This window comes from Gorilla gorilla, chromosome 21 (genome assembly GCF_029281585.2).
Source record: "Gorilla gorilla gorilla isolate KB3781 chromosome 21, NHGRI_mGorGor1-v2.1_pri, whole genome shotgun sequence".
NCBI classification, from domain to species: Eukaryota; Metazoa; Chordata; class Mammalia; order Primates; family Hominidae; genus Gorilla; species Gorilla gorilla.
This window is the reverse complement of record NC_073245.2, coordinates 20,779,809-20,802,465: the sequence shown is the minus strand read 5'-3', so window position 1 is coordinate 20,802,465 and position 22,657 is coordinate 20,779,809. Positions and strand designations below refer to the sequence as shown.

Below are 22,657 nucleotides of genomic sequence, written 5' to 3'. Positions count from 1 at the left end.
CAGAATTTGATAGGGATTGCATTGAAATCTGCAGATCACTTTAGGTAGTATGGACATTTTAACAATATTAATTCTTCCAATCCATGAACACAGAATATGTTTCTACTTATTTGTATCTTCTTCAATTTCTTTCATCAGTGTTTTGAACTTTTTAGAATGTTGGAATTCTACACATTAGATTACAAAGTGTAGAAATCTTTCACATTGACCAATGAAACATAATAGAAAGCCCAGAAAGAAACGTCCACATTTATAGCCAATTGATTTTCAACAAAGGTGCCAAAAACACACAATGGGAAAAGGACAATCTCTTCACTAAAGAATGTTGGGAAAACTAGATATCCACATGCAGAAGAATGAAACTGAACTCTTACATCATACCATACACAAAAATCAACCCAAAATGAAATTGTCTTTTCTAGGGTTAGCCAAATCAAAGGCCTGGGTTTGACACCCATCCTATTAGTAATCCCAGAAGCATTGTTGCTTCTCAAGATGAGACCTCTCTTCCTGGTTTCTGTGATGTTGGTTTCCCTCCAACTTTTCTCACTTACTCATATAAAGTGTCTTTTCCTTATTCTTGTCCATCACTTAATGGAAGTTATTTCCAAAAATACCTCTCTTGGCTTTTTCTCTTGGCTCAGTATAGTGAACAGAGAACATTTTTATTCCATGAAGATTCTCATTGGCTCCCATCCTCACTGCTTGATTCCCAAAGGTATATTCTTATTTCTGACCTCACTACCAAATCGCAGACCACATCTCCAACACTTGCTAAACACCCTCAGTCACCTGCCTTACCTTCCTCTAAGTGTGGCCTACCGGCTTCTTAACCTCTAGTTAACTAAAGCAAAATGAATGTGACAGAATGAATGTCCATCTTGCACAACTTTCAGGGAGTTTCCTATATAATTCTTGCTGTGGAAAGGCACTACTGTCAGACTGAGGCTCAGCAGGCCTGCAGGTAGAAACAACAGGCGATTTTACCTGGCTGGAGAAAAAGCGTGAGACAGGGAACAAAGCCAGATCCTGATCCAAAGCAGCCAAGCTGCACTTCTGTGCTCAGCACTGTATGTTTGCCTCTTGGTACTCTTGAAAATTATACTGTTCAAGACATTGATAACAGATAGAGACATCACCAAAAATTAAACAAGCATTGCTTTCACACCTAGAGATAGAAAATTAACTACTTACTTTGCCTGCAAGTCAAGGCACAATGGCGTTGCATTAAGCTGGAAGTGATGGGGCGTCTGACTTGGGCACAGTGGATCAAGAAAAACTGTGACCTCTTTTCCACTTATTGTTCACACTGTAAATGCTTTACTTCCAACAATTAAAAGGCCTGTGTGGATTCTGTCCCTCCAATTATTCATGGTTCTGTTAAGCATCTCTCTCTAATTGAGACTCACTTTTCTTAGTATGAGTGCCTGCATCTGCTTTCTTAATCATGGCGTTCCCAAATCCCAAGGAGCTCTGTGAATGATGCTCTCTTGGAAGACACTAGTGCTAACATTTCCCTCCCTGAGTTAGGAAAGTTAAGAAGAGTTAATAAATTTTTGGCTATGCTCATGTCCCACCCTCCCACTAACAAAAAAAAAAAAAAAAAAAGAAAAGAAAAGAAAAAAAAGTCCTTATTTTGAACAAAGGAGAATGAAAAAAAGCTCCTTTCCTCCACCCACAGCCTGGGCTCCCCATCCAGGGCCTTCTGCTAATTTCAGGCCTCACCCTGAAATCAGGGAGGCCTGTGCCCTTGGGACACTTACCACCCCTCTCGGCATGACCTGCAGCATTGACAGCTTCCGAGTATCTTAATCTATTCCATATTCTGGGAGGTTCTTAGAAGGGGAGGGTAACCATTCATTCTCCCACAGTCACTCCACGCTTGCTTTCCCACTCACATCCTCTTGGGATTGACAGCAGTAGGGTAACAGAGTTCTGCCTTCCCTGATGCTGCGTGGCTCCTTGGCCTTCACTTAATCAAGGCCATTGCTGTGAAAGTAAGCTGTGCACAAGGGGGCCTGCCCAGAAGAAAGCAGGGAGCTATGGCATTGCCTTCTCCCAGCTTAAATGGAGTATCTAATTAAAGCCACACCACCACTGTTAAAGAAATGTAAGGAGCAAAAAGGAGCAAACACACGGAGGTATAAAAAATTATAGGGAAAGCTGAGAGGAGAGGAAGACAATAGAATGATGCCATTACTTTCCCTTAACTGCCATTTTGTATCATGTTAACTGAAAACTGTATCCGTTTTCAGGTTCATCTGCCAATGACAAAGCTGGAATTAAGAGGAGCCAACCCATGTGAAAAACTTCCAGGGCTTAAGATCAAGTAAGTAGTGACTCACACTTGTAATCCTGGCACTTTGGGGGCGCTGAGGCAGAAGAAGTTCTTGAGCCCAGGAGTTTGAGGTCAGCCTGGGCAACGTAGGAGATCCCAACTCTACAAAAGATTTGTTTTAAGTTCTTAACAGGAAAAAAAAAAAAAAAAAGATGAAGTAAGTACTGGTCCCACCAAACCTAGCCATTTGCCTGACTACTAAACCTAGACTCCTTAACTCTGCCATATCCAATTTATCAGGAAGCCTCGGCTCTACCTCCATAGTACCTCCCACATTCAGCTCCTAGCTCACCCCCTTTGCCACTACCTTTTTAATTCAAGATGCTATCATTTCTTGCCTGGAATGTTACAACTGATGGCCAACTGGGCTCTCTGCCTCGCCTTACCTCCATCCTACTCTCCACACTGCAGCTGGTGAGAGTATTTTCACACCCAAATTACCTTCCAAAGTTTTCCCACTGCCTTTGAGTGGAATCTAAGCTTTTTACACAGCCCACATAATTTTCCTTAAGCTGTCTCCTTCTCTCATCTTTACCACGATTCCCTAATACTCTCCCCTTCACTTACTGTGCTTTAGCCATGCTGGTCCCCTTGCTATCCTTCCATTGCACCAAGCTCTTTCCCTTTGTCCTAGATGGGGTTTCCCAGTGCAGAGCCTGTGTTGGGGATTCTTGTGCATGCAGGGAGGACTCTCAGGACAAACCTACAAAATAGTTTGGGAGATAGTACAGAGAAAGGAAAGAAGCCAGTCAAAGATACAGTCTCCACCAGAGACCAGATTCAGCCTGATGATCCCATGGCCCTGCTTAAGGCAACAGACTGGCATCTTGTTCCATTCAGTCACTGGCTGTGGTCCACCCCTGAGGGTGGACATCATCTCAGGCATTCTCCTGCAGCAAAGCGCAATTGCAGTTGTAAGCAGATAGCAGCCAACACTCAGGGAAGCCAGGGGATATGTACCTTGGCCCTTGGGATGTAGGCAAGGCATTAACAATTCTACTAGATCTACCTTAAGAACTTGTTTTAGCTATTCCTTCTGCCTGAAACGTGCTCCTTCTAGATCTGCATGTTTCTAGCTTCTCATTATCATTTTCATCTTGGTTTAAATATCTTTTCTGAGTGGCCATGCTTGACCACCTAGCTAAAGTAGCTACTCTGACACACTGCCCTTCCAGTTAGTCAATATCATTATCTGATAATATCCTTTTTCACTGTCTGAAATCATATTTTTTATTTAACGTTCATGTGCATGTTTATTGGCTGTCTCTCCTACTACAATGTAAAGTCCAGGAGACTAAGAATTCAGTCTTATTTGCCAATTTAGTGGTAAAGTCAAAATACTCTGAAGTGAGACTTCCAAGTTCAATTTCTGACTCCACTATTTAATAGCTATATAAGCTTGAGCAAGTTAAGTAACTACTTATAAGTCATTGTGTTGCTGACTCCCATCCTTCAGATTAATTGGGTCATTTGGAGGATTAAATAAGTTAATGCAAGCAAAGTGCTTGGAATACTGTCTGATACATGTTAATTATTCAGTAAATGCTAGCCCATGAGAAGTGCCTGGTATATGAGTGAATGAATGAATGGATGGGTAGATGAATGAATGAATGAATGAATGACTTCCTTGGCAACTCAAGCTGCCATTCTGCTCCACCTATATGGTGTATAGCAGAGGCCACTGGCATTTCCTTGACTTTTACCTTTAAGGCTTCAAACGTTCTTATTCTCTTTCTCAGCCATCAGTAGGCATCTAAAGTACCCAAATTAATTTTTGTTTCTCAATGATTCTTGGAACCACCCAATACTCCCATCTCGACCATACTCATTGCAAGTCTGTAGACTTGAAGGCTTAATTTCCTGGGCAGCAGCATGCTAAATTCTGGAGGCAAGGCTCTAGTCCCACAGTCACAAGCACTCACTGTTCCACCAACAACTCTTTCCCATTGCTTTGCTCAGGCCACCCTTGCCATGTAATCCAAAAAGCTGGCTGCATCAAGACGAAAGGAAGTTTTCAGTAAGCTTCAGCCACCAAATGAACTGTGGTTTTGTCTGTGGCCTGGATGAAATGGATAAAGGTGCAATTAGTTCAATTCTCCTCTGAAAAGCAGAGTTTATGGGAAGTAAGAAGCAGGGGCAGTCATTAAGCAAATATAAACTGACCGCGTTCTGTTGAGCAGGCACTGTGGGGAACATGAACCGTATCATAGGAGGAGATGAAGAATAAAAGACACAGTTCAGAAAGCAGTTGCCCTGAGAGGGGATAATTTTATTGACCTAAATTTTTCTTAAGGAGGCTTTTGTATTTTTTTGGGTGAAAAGGTCGGATAAGACATTTAGGATTAATGGAAAGGCATCAAGAACAAGCCTAACCTTCCATTTTGGGAAGACCAGGCAATGTATTTGTCATTGAAGGGGGAGAAAAAGAGCAGTGCAAACAGAAATAGGAGAGGGAAGTTAGAAGGCAGAGGGAAGACAGAGGCATCTTGAAGAGCTGTCATTGTGTTGCTTACTCCCATTCTTCTATAAGGTGGCTAAATTCAACAATGCCTGGAGTGAGGGGAGGTTTTGTAGAAAGCAGTGAAGTGTCTGGGTTTCTGGACCAGCAGACTTTAAATGATCTGGAGACCACACCTACCCCGTAGGCCAGAGGAGATGGGAGGTAAAGGAGCCTCAGGCAAGCTTGGCCTTTGTGGAGGCCATGAGATGGGGTTTGGCCCAAATTAACCCAGATCTCCAATGAATCAAGAGGGTTCAGCAAACATCCGAGCAGCATCTAGATACTCTCAGACTCAGGGAGATGTTTAAGGGCAGACACCCACATCCCAGTGTCCATCCCTGTGGCCCCATTTTCAAACCGGGTCTAGAATCTTCCTCATCAATCATATACCCAAATCTAAGCTAATTAACAATTTTAAGCAGTGGCTGAGGCTCAGAAATAACATGTAGAAGGGCAGGCCCATGGAGATCATCCAGCATCTCTTCTTCTGCATAATCTTCCAGGGTGATTTCATTCACTCTCTTGGTGTCAGATCTCGTCTGTAGTCGGTGAATCTTTAGCCCAGATCCCCCCTTAAGAGCTGTTGTGTGTAGCAGCCACTAGCCACATGTGGCTATTGAGCACTAGAAATGCAGCTAGTATGACTGAGCAACTGCATTTTAAAAATTGTATTTCATTTTCATTTATTTTGATTTTTTAAAAATTATACTCAATTTAATTATTAGAACACCTTTAATAATGTTTGGAACAATTTAGGTATGTAAATCTACTTTTAAAAAATTTTTCATTTTGATTTTTGTGGGTACATAGTAGGTGTATAAATTTATGGGGTACATGAGATGTTTTGATAAGGCATGCAATGTGAACTAATCACATCATGTGAACTAATCACATCATGTGAACTAATCACATCATGTAAAATGGGGTATCTACTCCCTCAAGCATTTATCCTTTGTGTTACAAACAATCCAAATCTACTTTTACAACTATCAATTTTTCATACGAATGAAAACTTAACATCCAAATTGAGAGGCTCTGTAAATGTAAAATATAAATTGGATTTAGATGATTTAGTATCAAAATGTCTAGTTTTCATTAATAATTTTATATTGATTAAATGCTGACATATTATTTTGGATATATTGAGTTAAATTAAAACAGTATTAACATTAATTTCACCTGTTTCTTTTTATTTGTCTTGATGTGGCTACTAGAACGCTTAGAACTCCATACATGGGTCACATCATATTCCACTGGACAGCACTGCTCTGGAACCATATGGTCACATCCCCCCTTAGGTTATTCACAAGTACCTCAAACTAACAATGCAAATTATCATATGCAAAATTACATTATCTGTTGTCTCCCATCTCACCCCCAACCTCTTCCTCCTCTAGAATTCCTTAAATGCCTTCATTCATCAGATTACATTGGAAAATAATCTGAGAGTTATTCTTGATGCTTCAAAGTCAGTACCACCTTCAGTAGCATGTAGCTTATGCACTCCATAAGGGCAAGGGCAGTATCTGTCCATCTGTCTACACTTAGCCAAATGCAGCGTGTGGTAAGACCTCAATAAAGACTTTCTAAAAGAACGAATGAGCAAACAAGTGAAGGAGTGACTCATCTCTGGCATGGCTGAGAAGACAAAGCTCGCATAGCACAGTTAAGCAGAAAAGAGACATTCCAGTGTGCTCCCTAGAACAGCTGGCCTTGAGGAAGAAAGTCAAAGTCCCGCCTACAAAGCCACAGAGCAGTGACATGAAAACTGAGGCTCCAGCAGCCCCTCTATACAGGGGGTTCTGGAGATAACCAAAGCAATCAGGGCCTTCCCTATGAATTAAGGACATTTGTTGGGGGGGTTAGATTCCTGGAACCACACCCTACTCAGCTTTACAACGTGGCCTCTTTGCTGTAAAAGCTGGAAGGGGAATTACAGAGACAACAAATCTAGGTCAGCAAGAATCATGGACAGACTAAGTAGGGAGTGGACAGCCTCCCTGAGTGCCAATTAAACTAGAGCAATGACCAGTTAACAAGTACAACTAAAGAACAGGCTGAAAAAAGTCAGGCTTATTCCAGAAAGTCTAGTGGCCTAAACACCATCCCAGAGCAATAATAGCAGTGCGAATAGCCATTGACATCAATTTATACAGCACATACTATGTACCAGGAGCTACTTTAAATATTCCTTTCTTCTCACACTCTCTCTCTGTATGTATACATGTATATGATGTGTGTGTATGTGTGTGTGTGTGCTAGCTTCAGTCTTCATTGCAACCCTATACAGTTGTAATCATTATCATTCCCATTTCACAGATGACCTAAAAGAGATGTGGCTCTGGGATTCAATCCCAGGCCATCAGTTCCAAAGTCTTCATTTGTAACTATCATGCCATTCTGTCAACCACAGGTCATTGAAAGGAGGGATCAAATCCTAATTTCTGGAACACCAGGTAAGATTGTGGTCCATCTGCTCAGTGTTCTGATGAGTTTATCCAAGGAGCATATTTGGGACTAAGAGAAGAAATAGGCATTATTCTCTTCTCTGACACTAGCCAAGTTCATTCACTTCTGCATTAAACGTGTATATTTTTTAAGCTCTCTCTTACCTGTGTTTCTATTTATCCTAGTCTCTTCTTGAGACAAAGACTTCTCTTCTACTCTTTGCTACTACTGCAAGATTGGAAGATCTTAAGGAAAACTGGTGTATTTGGAGGGCAGAGATTCTGCATTAATGGAGAGTTAGATTGGCTCTTCTATTTCTGCCTCCTTGTGCCTTAAACTGAGGAATGGATCCAGCTAAGCACAACTTTGTAAAAGAGTATGGAGCAGGGCCCTCAATCAACGAAGCTGGGGGGCAAGAGGAAAGTAGGGACATGGGGAGCTAACATTGTGTGATGATATTTGCAGTGGTTTTAGACAAACTAAATAACACCAAAAAAAGAGGAAACAATAAAACTTCTGACAATGTCACTATCCTCACATTAACATTTTTGGAAAGAGAGACATAGAAGGGAATGATACAGAAGAGAATGATAGACTTACTCTGTTTTGCTCATTACATAAACACAAGAATAAGGGTGGGAGATTGTTTAAGGAAGGAAGATTGCAAGTCAAAAAGGGGGAAATTTTTCTAGCCATAAAAACGCATCAAAATTGAATCATCTCTTTTGTATGGTTTTGAACTCCGGTTTGGGGAAGAGACCTCAACCAAAGATTACTGACCACTGGAATTTGAGTTTGAGATTGATGACCATTTAATCCCAACTCTAAGACTTTATGCCCTGAATATTACCAATATGTTTGCTATTAAGATATAACTTATACAACATGAAAGTTACCATTTTAAAGCATACAATTCAATTATGTATAGTATATTTGTAGAGTCATACAACCATCACCATTTTCCAATCCCAGAATATTTTTATGAACCCAAAAAGAAGCTTTATATATTAGTAGTCACTCCTAATTCCTCCTCCCTCAATCCCTGGCAACCATTAATCTACTCCTTGTCTCTGTGGATTTGCCTATTCTAGACATTTAAGTCATATAATATGAGGTCTTTTTTGTCTGGCTTTTTTCACGTAGCATAAGACTTTCACGATTCACTCATGTAGTAGCATGAATCAGTATTTCATTCATTTTTATGGCTGAATAATTTTCCATCATATGGATATACTATATTTGGTATATCCATTCATTTGGTAGTGGATGTTTGGGTTGTTTCATTTTTTAGCTATTATGAATAATCCCACTATACACATTTATGTACAAGTTTTTGTGTGAACATGTGTTTTCATTTCTCTGTGGTATACACCTAGGAGTGGAATTGCTTACTTGCACAATAACTCAATTTTTTAACTTTCTGAGGAGCTGCCAAACTGTTTTCCAAAGCAGCTGTACCATTTTACATTCCCACCAGCAATGTATGAGGGTTCCCACTTCTCCACATCTTAGCTAACAGTCAGTATTGTCTGTTTTATTACAGCCATCCTAGTAGATGTGAAGTGGTATTTCCTTGTGGTTTTGATTTGCATTTTGCTAATGACTAATGATGTTGAGCATCTTTCCATATGCTTATGGACCATTTGTATACCTTCTTTGGAGAACTGTTTATTTAGATTTTTGTCCATTTTTAATTGGGTTGTCCTTTTATTATTGAGTTGTAACAGTCCTTTATATATTCTGGATGATCAATATATCTGACTTTCACTATAAGTGAATAAATTTGAAACCTGGGTAAATTATCTTTCTAGGGGAAAAAATAGGAAACTTGAAATTATTTAAGAGAACCTAATATGAATAACCAAAGAAGAGATTATGAACATTTATAAAGAGCTATTTCCCTGTTCTCCCTAAGCCCCTCTTATCCTACCCTACCTAAAATTCCAAAAAGCACCAAAGCCAGTTGGTTTCAAGGGTGAATTTTTCAAACCTTCAAGGAAGAGATTTTTCCTTTGCTATATAACATGTTCCAGAGTCTAAAGAAAGGATATTTCTTAACTTTTTATGAAGGCAACATAAAACTTCACCAAAACCTGAGAAAAAAAATAGCCCAAGAAAAAATTATAGAACAACCTTACTTATATATGTTGACATGAAAAGCTCATAAATTAAATATCAATAAATGAAATTTGTCAGTACAGTAAATGAATACTACAGGGGAATAACCTTTGGAAATCATAAGATGATTTAATAATGAGGATTCAGTATAATTAACAATGCATGTGAATAAAAAACTCAATATTCAGAAAAGGCATTGAATAGAAACATTTATTTCCAGTTCAAAAACACTCCTTAGGACCTGTACATTGAACAACAGTACAATACCATCTCACACCTTATATAAAATAACATTAAGACATCTGAAACTATTTTTAAAAATAGCAAAAATATATGGAAACGGAACTTTCGTAAACTCCTGGTGGGAGTTCAAAATGGTCAAATCACTTTGAATAAACATTTGGTAGTATCTAGGAACACTGATAACCTACATACTGTATGACCAAGGAATTCTACTCCAGCGTAGAATATCCTAGAGAAATTCTTGTAGAGTTTATAAACCGACATACACAACAATTTCCATGGCAAAACTCTTTAAAAAAAAAAATAAATTATATTAATAGGAGAATGAATAAACATTTGTATTTTCATTTCGTACAACTGTTAAAATTATGTAGCTCTCTCTATTCAGTCATGTAATTAGAACTCCACACAAAATGTTGAGTGAAAAAAAAGCAAAAAAGCAAATAGCACACACCTTAAACATTTTTTTTGTTGTTGTTGTTGAGACAGTCTCACTCTGTTTCCCAGGCTGGAGAGCAATGGCACAATCTTGGCTCACTGCAAACTCCGCCTCCCAGGTTCAAGTGATTCTCTTGCCTCAGCTTCCCAAGTAGCTGGGACCACAAGCGTGTGCCACCATGCCCAGCTAATTTTTTTGTATTTTAGTAGAGACAGGGTTTCTCCATGTTGGCCAGGCTGCTCTTGAACTCCTGACAGGTGAACCACCCACCTCGGCCTCCCAAAGTTCCGGGACTACAGGCGTGAGCCACTGCACCCAACCTTAACATTTATGTCTATTTTCAAAACGCAAAAACAAACATTGTGTATTATTCATCAACACATACATAAGTATGTAAATATATTAAAATGGAGTGAAAAAGATACACATTCCTTTCACATTTACCTCTGGGTTTGGAGCAAGAACAATACTGCCAGTGGGGGACTTTATCATTCGCCGTAATCCTTTACTTCTTTTATTTCAATTGGTGTAAAGCGAAATCTTATCAATCTTCAATTCTGATTGGTGAGTGTATGAACATGCATCATTATTCATTGTACTTTTGAGATTTTTCAGATTTCTGAGAACAAAAAAAATCTTTTCATAAAAACAGACGCCAAGTTCCTTAATATGGTAAAAATATATATTTCCAAACAAAAATTAGTCCCATTCTTAATGGCAAAACACGGGAAGCATCCACATCAAAATAATTTAAACAATAAGGATCCACACTATTAATTTATATGAGTCTAAAGGGCTCTAGCTATTTAATTAATTGATCAGAATTTTAAGATGTATATGTATCTTTAAGTATATGTCTATAGGATTGTGTATTTGTGTGTATGTATATGTTCATGGAGTATGTGTATGTGTATATAAGAATTTGTATATATGAGTATGTATATGTATATGAATGTGTACGTATGTGTGTGAAGGGGGTGTATGTGTATGAGAGTATGTATATGAGTGTGTCTGTAAGTACAAACACCCACTAACAGACACACTTACATACATACTGTCATACACATATACCCCCTCACACACATATATACACATTCATATACTACATAGCCACAGGTATGTTCGCTTACATACATAGGTATATGTATGTAAGAGTATCTGTGAGTGGGTATATATGTATGTATGTAGGAAGGTGTGTATGTGTATATATATGTGTGGGTATGTACATATGCATATATGTGTGTGCATGCATGCATATGTGCCTAGGTATGCATATGTATGTATGTGCATGTGTACATGTATGGGTATGTATATGCATGCACATGTGCATGCAAACATATCGAATAGGAAGAAATACATACCAAGTGTTCCACATGTGTTTGTTCTGTATTTTCGGGTAGAGTTTATGCTCATTAAAATCTGAACCTGTGACTTGTGTTTCTTTCAGAATTTGGAATTAAGTTCTCAATAATTCTTGTGGAATTAGATTTGGCACCAGAACCCCACAATTTCTACAGACCGGCAAGAATTCACAGATCAAATTTCAGGACTGTTTTTAGCTCAGTACAAGATAGTTGGTGGTGAGAATTTTAAAATAAAAATGAAACCCTAGAGATAAGTTTCTTTTAAAATTTTTACAGATATAGACACAGTTATCCCCTTTTCTGGAATTCATAGCAAACATCAGGAACTAAGATATTATAATTACCTCTAAATTTTGACAATTTCTCAAAAATTGCTAAAGTTCGTTCAGGAAAGATAGAGAAGATGCGACGCTGTGGATGACCTGCTTTGTTAGCCAGAAGGACAGAAGAGAACCCACCGTGGACTTTGCTTCCACTCTGGGCCAGTGGGTAACCATTCATTTGAAGAAGGTGGCATCGAGAAGTCAGTAAAGGTGGGGGACCCCCTTCGTGGATCCCGTATAGCAGGAGAGAGAAACGGTGGTGTTGGTGGCAGTGATGAATGTGGCCTTCTGGTCCTGCGTAGGAAAGCTGTAAACTCATGGGTTCAATTCCCAGGATAGGAGGGTGGGGTCTGGAGAAGAGCAGCATGGCCTGAGCCTTAGCAGACATGCTTAGTGATTGCATCCCACTGACAAGGAGACACAGCCACGGCTTTTGTTCTGCATGCCTGGAAAGGCAGGCCAGAGCAGGAGAGCCATCCAAAAGCAAGAAAAACCATTTCCTCACAAAAGGAGAGGTTATTCTCTTATTTTCTTTTCCCCTGGAGCCTGAGTCAGGCAAGAAAGCAACACCCTAAGGTCAGATCGAAGTCACAGAGATGAGAGCTCCATTCAGGTTCAATTTGACAGGCTGAAAGACACTCATAGCCCAGATGGGCAATAAACCAGAAGAGCCACAGCAGCAGAAGCAATGCCTTATTCCCAAATATTGCTTGGAGCCCAAGAACAGTCTCTTGCATTTCAGCTCATACTCCCCACACAGCAAACCAAGCTGTGCTCTTTCTGGGTGGCTGGCTCAAAGAATCATACATTACAGTGGAAACTCCCATTTACTTCATTTACTGCCATTTATAATATTTTCCACTATTTGTAGATAATGAATTCATCCTTTTTTTTTTCTTTTTTGTCAAAACTTATGCAGGCCACTCCAAAAGCCAAAAATGTTCCAAAATCTTACTCGAATGTGTTCCCCTTCGTTTTCTCTGATAGCTTTAATGGTTTCTTTGGAATTGCCACAATATCAACCAAATTAACAATGCTGAGCAATAAAAATTGTTACCTTCATTCCTGAGTGCCAAGGGGCCTTTTGAATGAGGATGCTTAAAGAAGAGAGGTTAATTAAAGTCACTCCCAGAAAAATAACCACCCACCACAAAAAGTTTCTCCCCAGCCCAGTCTAGCTCTGTATCATAGTTATTGACAATCTCCAGTTTATTTGAAACTCATTTAACATGCAGGACTGAAACCATGAATTTTGTCAATGGAATTACATCTCTGCAATTGCCTCACCTAAGCCTTTCAGAAGGATATTAAGCAGGAGTCTTAGCAGGAGATCAAAAGGAGAAAAGGAATATTCCAGGCTTACTTTATTTCACAGAAGCCTGGTGGTTTCCTCAGCCTGTGAAGAGCCAGGCACACGTTGCATATGTGCTGCATGTGGAGAAATTAACGTTCCACTTGGAAACCTTACTTTTTACCAAATAACAGCCTCAGAGAAAAGCATGATGAACAAAGCCACAACAGCATCTCTTTCATTTTTACACCCTTCAGTCTACTGGCAAAATTGGAGCAATAAACATGTCAGCAGCTCATTCCTCTTTCTTATATTCTGTCATTGTTTGCTTTGGCAACAGCCACTATCCTAGGGCCAGGAGGAAAAGTGGACATACTGGACCAGGATACAAGGTGTCAGCCAGCTAAGTTCATCACCAAACCCCAACTGGTAAAGGAAATTGGTATCCAATTCACGTGATTGCTACTGCTCATAGCTAAGATGCTGAGTCAGGCTGAAGAGCTATCCAAGAGGAGGTAACAGAAAATTACTTTGTTTCATTAAAAGTGAATCCTAATTGGCAATTATCTACAAAGCAGTAAAGAGAAGACATTATTTTGATTGTTTGCTAAGCTTTCTGCATCTCTAGAGAGATGTTTTCAGCATCCTTCAGTGCTTGGCATATCCTTGTTCCAAGGAATCTTCTTTGCATGTTGCCTCCTTTTGTTAAGATATCTATATAGGTGCCCTATACTTCCTACATTAAGTAATGCAGGGGTTCTCAATTTATGTAGTTCAGTCCCTTCCACATGCATCTTTTTTTCTCTTCATATTACTTTTAACTTGTGTCTTTACATTGAAAATGTATTTTTTATAAACAAAACACAGATAGACTTTCCTCTTTCACTCAGTCTGACAATCTCTGCCTTTTAATCTGAGTGTTTAATCCATTAATGCTTAGTGTAATTATTTCTATAATTCAGTTTAGCTCCACATGCTTCCTATTTGTTTTCTATTTGTTTCAATTTCCTTTGTTCCTTTGTTTCTGCTTTCCTGACTTCACTGGGATTGATGAAGTATCTTTTAGTATTTTTTAATCTACTCTACAGTTTTTTAACTATATCTCTAGTTGTTTCTCTAAATAGTTACTCCAAAGATTATAAAATGCATTCTTAACTTGTCACAATCCATCATGAATTAATACTGTACCACTTCATATCTAATGTATTAATCTTACAAAAGTATTCTTCCTTTTATCTCCTTTCTATTTTTATGTAATTGTTATCATATGCATAATGAGTAAATCCCAGAACACATTGCTTATTTTCCTTGAAATAGTCAATGATCTTTTAAAGAGAATAAAGGGGGAAGACATTGTATATTTACCCAAAACTCATTGTTTCTAGAGCTCATCATTTCTTCCTGTAAAATATTGAATTTCTGTTTCCATTCAGTCCTTTTGAATAACTAGGTATGATAGAAAGCTAATGCAAATTAGTGCCTGGCTGAGAGCTAACTCTAACAATGAACAGTAGGAATGAACAGCAGCTTTCTTGTGATTGTGAATACATATATCACACAAGTGATTTGCAGCAGGGACTTAGGGCCTGTTTATTCTGAAGGAGAGAAAACCCAGAGGTGATGGAGTAAGCCTCAGAAGGCTGTCAAGCCAAAGGTAAAAATAATCTTCTCTAAAAGTTGGATCTAAGATCAAGGAGTTTAAGAAACTTAGAAGCTGATTTACATTCAAGATAAAGAACTAGGACTATTCAACACGGAAGAAAATGTCTTGAAAACCATCAATTCTCCGTGACAGGGCTGCTCAGTCTGGGGAGGCAGCATGACACAGAGGTTGAATGTGGGCTCTGGTGTCTGACCTTCTGTGCCTGACTCCTACCTCACCATTTACTTGAGATGTAATCTTGGGTAAGTTCACCAACTTCTTTGGACTCAGTTTCTTATCTTTAAAATGGGCATGATAACAGGATCTGCCTCAAAAGTTTGCTGTTGAGGAATCACCTGGAACATGCCTGGAGCACTGTCTGGCATGTTCTGTTCTGAGTACTCAGTAAACATCAACCATTACTGTTACTGTTGCGAGAGGACTCCTCATGTTGTTTCCAATGCTAAGATTCTGTTTTACTCTGAGTCTTCTGTCTTTTACTATGCTTGAAGTCCAAAGCAGAAACAGAACATTTGTTTTCATATCACCACTTTCTTCTTTCACTAAACCTCAATAAACACATGAGAAATACTCTGTAATTTTTGTTTAATTCCTAATCAGTACCACTGACAGGAATTACTTCTTTTATTGAAATAATCTACCAAGACAGGAACTATGGGACAAATACATCATGTCACATTCCTAGGACAATGAAAAAACACAAACCATAGATAAAAACAGACTTACTCCTTGATGCATGCTCTTGAAAACTGGTCAGCAATGAAAGAAATAAGACTTGGCCTCAACGTTATCAGACAGTGGAAAAACAAGAGAACCAACTTATGATGATGGCCGATGCTATCCAGTGAACACTTGTAGGTAATTTAAAGTTCTAAACCATCCTCCTTACAGGACCCACTAACTTCATTTTACAAATGTCAATGACTGAAGTTTGGAGAAATTTATGTTACTTTTTCAAATTCACACCTGCAGCCACACTCTTTCCTCTTTGCACCATAACAATGCTACATCATGTCCATGGGCAGCAGGATGGCAGGGGCACCTAGAATATGTCAAGATTTAGAAAACTAGATATCGATGTGACTAGACTCAGTTAATGGAAGGCAGTACACTTGGGTATCAGCAGACCTCTCTTCAGGCAACCAAAAAGGGGGCTGAGGAGAGAAATTAAGAAAAGGGCAGTCTAAGTTTAAGTTCCCCAAAAAGTCGACAAGAATCAAGGACAAGTTTAAGTAGGTGATCTGGGAAGTAAAGAAACAACAGCAAGAAAGTGAAGTCAAACAAAAGGAAAGGCAGCCAGTAAAGTTTGTTTACCAAACAAGTTACTACTGTGGGCAACTGGAGCTTAACCTCACTAGAGAGCCCTGGGAGCCAATATAGAGCCACACACCTCTGAGTTATTGGAACCAGAGAGTGAAGGAGCTGGGGTACTTATACACCAATCCAATTTATTTCTTCTGTCAGTCAGTGGTTGAGAGCTGTCTCCGGGGGGCATAATCCCATGGCACTCCTATCTACCATGTACATGAGCAGAGTGGCCTATGATGGCAGAAGAAGAGTCTCAAACTAAAAGAGGCAGGTGTGGACAGTTGAGAGCTAGGCCAGCACACATTTACATTGGTAAAGGCCAACATCAGGTATTCAGCTTAATGAATATCAGAAATCACAGTAGGGTGATGGCTTAGTATATCAGCAAGAAGCTAAGGCTAAGAAACCGCCTCTATAGAAACTATACTTATTGCCTAGATCAACTCGTTTATGTTGGTATTGAGGTAACTGATGGCCAAAAAATGCCCCTGGATGCTCAGTGCACTAAAGGCAAATTGATATTGCAATTCCCTGCACTTGAACTCCAGTACTCACATCTATTGTATCATACAGAAAACTATAGTATGATGTACTTTCTTCCAAAGTAGATTTAATCCAGACAATAGCCTCCTTTAAACTACCAGGGAAGGAAAAAAAAAAACAGTGTCTGGATCACAAATTCATATAGGAAAGTAAATTGCAGAGAGGAAAATAGAGAAATAAAAAGCCACACTTACACATGTATACCTTGAAAACAATTTGGCTGTTTCTTAAAAAGGTAAACATATATTACCATACAACCCAGCAATCTTCCTAGGTATTTATTCTAACTATTGATCTAAGAGAGATGAAAACTGACATTCACACAAAAACCTATATGCCAACATTTATAGTGGCCCTTTTATAACTATCAAAAACAGTAAACAAACAAATGCCTCTCAGCCTCAGAATGGATAAACAAAGTGTGGTATATCCATATAATGGAATACAACTCAGAAATAGAAAGGAATGAACTACTGACATATGTAGTGGTTGTGGTTGTCATCCAACAACATGGATGAATCCAGCATGGATGACTTTCAAATGCATTATGCTAACTGGAAGAAGCCAGATTCAAAAGGCGATATTGTAGGATGCATTTATATGACATTCTAGAAAAGGCTGAGGTTGGGGAAAGAGTTGACTCCAAATGGACAGCACAGGGGATTTTATGGGTGATGGCTATGTGCTATATCTTGATTGTTTTCGTAGTTGTATGACTGCATACACTTATCAAAATTCATATAATTGCATACCAAAAAGAGAATTGTATTGTAAATAATTTTTTCAGTGAACCAATCAAATAAATAAATAAAGCAATGGTAGGTTCCCATAGCAGCAAGGAACCTCAGTCAAAGTTAAAAACCTAACCCAGGGCACAGGGTTTGTGAAAGTTCCACCCTTTTGTGCTTCAGCCATTGGCAGCAGAATCCCAGGCCCTTAGTAACTGAGATGGTCCATGATTAAGGCAAAAATATGTGCAGACTAACAGATTCTTTGAACCTCCACACCACTACACCTCCAGCCCTGTGGTAGAGCCAAATCATGTGGATTGATTGCAGTCCAGTACCACAAAAATGACAATCATTCAATGAGATAAATAACAAAATGTTTAAAAGAAGAATATCAGATTTTTTAAAGGTTGGAAACATAACTTCAGTCTGGAGACTAGGAATCACATGAATGGTAAAACTGTCTTTGATAATACATGAAGTGTTTGGGACAGAGGAAGGAACATAAACTCTGGAACTCGACAAAATCGAATGTGAACTCCAGGTGTGACCCTGGCTCCATACTCCAGCTATGACTGTGGCAGAGTGAATTTGGGTCCGAATTCCTCTCCCTTCCCTGGACACTGCTTTTTACCATGTGACTTCATAGTTCTGCCCCTTGCACTGTGGGCATCGTGTACTTCCCCAACCCTTCACTTTGGGCTCAGTGAAGAGATCTGCTTTGGCCAATGGAATGTGGACAGAAATGATGACATGTTTCTGAGGACCCACCATATCACATAAGTTTCTGTTTGCCTCTTGAGCTTTTGTCATCTGCATCAACAGAGCTTCTCTTGTGTAGCTGCTGTTCCTTTAGCCTGAACCTCGAAATGATCTTACACAACATGGACCATGCCAGCTACTCTCCTGACCTAAGAGCAAGCATCAATTATTCTTCCTTGAAGTCACCGAGTTTTGGGGTGTTTTATTCAGCACTACTGCAGCAATAGCTAATGGATACAATGATCTAGATGAGCACTTTTATCTCCCATTTATCCACTCATTCATCCAAAACAAATTTTTATTGAACACATACAGTATGCTAAGGACTAGAGTAGATTTTAAGCCCTCTGCCAAGTGATGAGCCTAGTTATCTCTTATGAAAGTAACCCAAAGCTCACTACCACGTGGGTACAAATGAGGTCACCAATGCACATAGTTTGCCAGCTCCAAACCTCCCTCTGCTTACACAAGTAGTCCAGTCCATAAGGTAATTCTTGTGAAGCTCTGAACTGATCTGGGCTGTAGTCTGACGTCTCTCCCTCCACACTCTGTTTCACATTACCTCCCTTGCCTTCCATATCTCTGTAGTCTGCTTTACTGAGCTGTGCTTGACTGTGAGGATCCCACAGCACTGTGGGTACTGAAGCTTTTAGCTGTGATAGGCACTAGACCTATGGGGCTATTTCAGTTTAAATTTAAATTCATTTAAATTTAAACAAAATTAAAATTCAGGTCCTCAATCCTATTAGCCTCATTTCAAATGCTCAATAGCCCTATGTGTCCCATGAATACTCTATTGGACAGCACAGATAAAGAACATTTTCCTCATCACAGAATGAGGAAAATGGACAGTGTCCATTGTAATACTGGACAGTGTCAATTTGAATGTGTGAGTCCCCTCTTCTAGCTTGCTAATATTGCCCTTTTTCTCCCATGGGCTTATATATGCTGTCAGGGTGTCTTGTGCCAACCTCAGTGCTAAACCCAGAACCAACAACAATGCAGACCCTATTGCAGAATCTGCCTCATCACACCATTTCCTTCTTTTGGAATTAATATTCTGGGGTCTCCAGAGCCCTTTCCCGAAGCTTGGCTTCTGTTGTAACCCTTCCCCCTTCCAGATCCATTCCATTCAAGTTATTTTCCTTCTGCACAGGTTTCTTGAATTCCATAAAAATTTGTCAATACATTTGGTAACATAAAGGAAGAGACATCACCCAACTCTTTCTGCCTGATGTAGTCATACCTCAGATCCCTCTAGGCAGAGCTGCATTCGTGTAGAATTAAAATAGAAATAGGAATACTCAGGCATTGAGGTGAGGAATAAATGCAATCATATGTTTGGCCAGGTGCGGTGGCTCACGCCTGTAATCTCAGCAATTTGGGAGGCCAAGGTGGCTGGATCACTTGAGGTCAGGAGTTCGAGACCAGAGTGGCCAAACATGTTATTTAGTAGAGCCAGGGTTTCACTAAAAATACAAAAATTAGCCAGGCGTGGTGGCAGGTGCTTGTAATCCCAGCTACTCAGGAGGCTGAGGCAGGAGAATCTCTTGAACCCAGGAGACAGAGGTTGCAGTGAGCCGAGATCATGCCACTGCACTCCAGCCTGGGTGACAGAGCAAGAAGCTGTCTCAAAATAATAATAATAATAACAATGATAATAATATGTTTAACATGTACAGTGCAGGACTTGGAGCATAGTGGATATCAACAAACAAGACTTTTCCCGCTAGTCATCCCAAGTGTATTGAAATTGGACAAAATTTTCTGATGCTAGATACTGGCTGATTTCATTACAGTGATGCCCAGCCAGACAAGTTCATGGGTGACTAGAAGTAATTCTCAGCTAGGATCCATGATTATCTCCCTTCAACTGCACCAAGGTCTTATCCTTTTGCCACTGGAGGAATAAAAGAAAGAGAGATTCCTGATTAGAGGATCCAACTCCAACTAGATGTCCCCTAAATGATTCTAAATGGTTCTAAAGGAATCTCCAGTTCTTCCTTTGGCTCCTTGGCAGCTGCTTTCAGAAACATAGCACGACCATTTAAAAAATCTCAACATCTTGGCCACTCCTATGTTGATCCCCCTAACTTAACCACTGGAGTAACATTCATGTGCTTAAAAAATTAACATAGAAGGAGGCCTCATCGGGAAGAATAGATCCGTCTTGAAGGAAGAATTGTTAACCAAGAACAAAGCTACAGGAGGGTTTCTGTTGTGTTTTCGTCCAAGCTCTTTGGAATTTTTGGTCTTGGACAGACAGATCAACACAGCACATTGCTCCCAAGTTTCCAACCCCAAAATATTTTTCTTAATTTTAAATCTTTGAAGACGAAATGCTACATTTGCTTCATGATTTTTTACTATTGAACATGATGGAAAGAGAATGCTAGCTTCTGTCTCTTGTCCCCCAGTGGAAGTGGGGCCAATGGAAAAAGCTGAGATGTTGCATTTTCTGCCCATCTATTGAGATTTTCAAAGTACACCACTAAGAAAATATTCCTATTTAAAAAGAAGTTCATCCCTGTTACTTATGGCTTTGATGACTAAATTTGAAAAAGACTTATAATTCTAAAATAAATGAACCCTCAGCCCTTCCAAGATTCCAGATCCTAAATATCCCCAGACACTTCCTCTTAGAGGAACTGGCAGGATAAATTTGTATTTGCCATTCTCCGAAAATGCTGATCACCAAACCGAGCTGCTTTGAATAGGCCTTTCAAACTCTGATGCATCTCATAATATTTTGCATGAAACTTTCCACCCATAGTATTAAAACTCTGTTTATTCTGCTTTTCTCTCTTCCATTTTGTTCTAATTTTGCATGTTCTACATTTTATTCCATACCTTGTGACTTGTTCCTCTTCCTTCTTTTCCCTCCCTATACCTTTCCCCTCATGTGTTTCCTTCTGTCTGTGATACACAAGATCCTTGATTCTCCCTTGGTCTTTCCCAACTCAGTCAACAGCTAAACCTTCTGCCAGACCCCAGAGCCACAAACTTAGGACTAATCCTTGATTTTTCACGGCCAACATCCAATCCATTCATATGCCCTCCTGAATGCACCATCAAAACATTTCCCGGATCCATACACATCTATTTACTCTGTTCCACCCCTCACTCCAAGCTAACATTATTTTCACCATGATCTCCTGATTGGCATCTCTGCTTCCATTTCTGTTCTTCTACAATTGATTTTTCATATAGCAGTTGGAGTGATCTTTTAAAACACATGTAAGTTTATTTCATTCCCCTACATAAGCTCACCAATAGCTTCCTTTGAGACTTATAATGAAATCAGAATTTCTTATAACTCTTTCTAAGGAATGGCTCTGAAGGATGTAGTCTGTTCCTACCTTCCAACCTTATCCTCTGGACTCATTTCCTATCATGTTCTCTTTGGTCACTATAATCTAGCACACTAGCCTTTCCTCTGCACTTTGAATTTTCCTACTTTCTTCTGCCTTAGGACATTTGCATTAGCTGTTCCCTCTGCCTGAAACAGTCTTTCCCTATAACTCCAAATGACCAACTCATTCTTGATCTTCAAGTCAGTGTTATTTCAGAGAGGACTTTCCTGACCATCAATCTCAATGTAGCTCTCCAGTCATTCTGGATCCCATCCTCCCAGCATGTATTTTTATAGTATTTATTACTACCTAATATTTGCCAGTTTTACTTCTTTGATGATTGTCTATTCTTCTATATTGGAATGTTAGTCACATAAGGGCAGAGATTTTTGTCTATCTTGTTCACAGCAGTATCCCCAACACCTAGAGCTGTGACCAACACACAATAAGTGACAAATAAATATTTTGTAATGAATAACTGAGTAACTCTCCCAGAACTATTCTCTTCTTTTAATCTGTGAGGGGGAAATAGGCTGATTTCTTTGAGGAGCTATTCTTCATCTCAACCAGAGAGATGATGTTACTCTCTTTAGGCAAGACTGGAAGAGAAAGAAGTTAACATCAATTAAGGGCTCACTCTGTGATTGGCACTGTGTTTAATCCTCTAAACATGTTATATCATTTAATCTTTACAATATTCCTTTGAGTCACCAGTATCTTCATTTTATAAATAAAAAGCTGAGAGCTAACTCTAGTAAAAGCTATGTAGCCTCATCTAGATTGTGTTTAAATCCGAACACTGTGAATAATGGCTGCTAATGCTCAGAGCATTAACACTGAATCAGCATCACCTCTTCTCCTGAAAATTGCTCTCTTATGACAGAAACACCTCATAAGAAGATTGTATGTCCTGTGTTGTCCCCTAGACAAAAATTGACTGACACAGGGGCCCAAAAGTTGACCAACCCCTTGGGACCAATTCCGTGGTACAATTTACCCTCCAAGTCTCCCCACAGGATCAGGCTGAAGCTAGATTCCAGCCAAGCTTTTCTACACTTGCTCAGCATCCTCTCCTGCCCCTCCTGCTTCCCTCATTCTGGTGCAACTGTTTTCTGAGAGCATCCCCTTAATAAATCATTTACACAAAAGTCCCTATCTCAGGCTCTGCTTCTGAGGAACTCAACCCTAAGACACTTAGAAAGAATGAATCACATACTCAAAGTCAAAGAATTAATA

The 22,657-nt window shown here is 39.4% G+C and overlaps 1 long non-coding RNA gene across 1 annotated transcript; it reads left to right on the top strand.

Moving 5' to 3' along the window:
• The first annotated feature begins 1,792 nt into the window (after positions 1-1,792).
• LOC109024344 (uncharacterized) lies at positions 1,793-13,042 on the top strand. Its single transcript, XR_002003831.4, has 4 exons — positions 1,793-2,141; positions 2,256-2,329; positions 7,252-7,294; positions 11,534-13,042. It is a non-coding gene; the product is annotated as an uncharacterized lncRNA (long non-coding RNA).
• Positions 13,043-22,657: the final 9,615 nt, after the last annotated feature.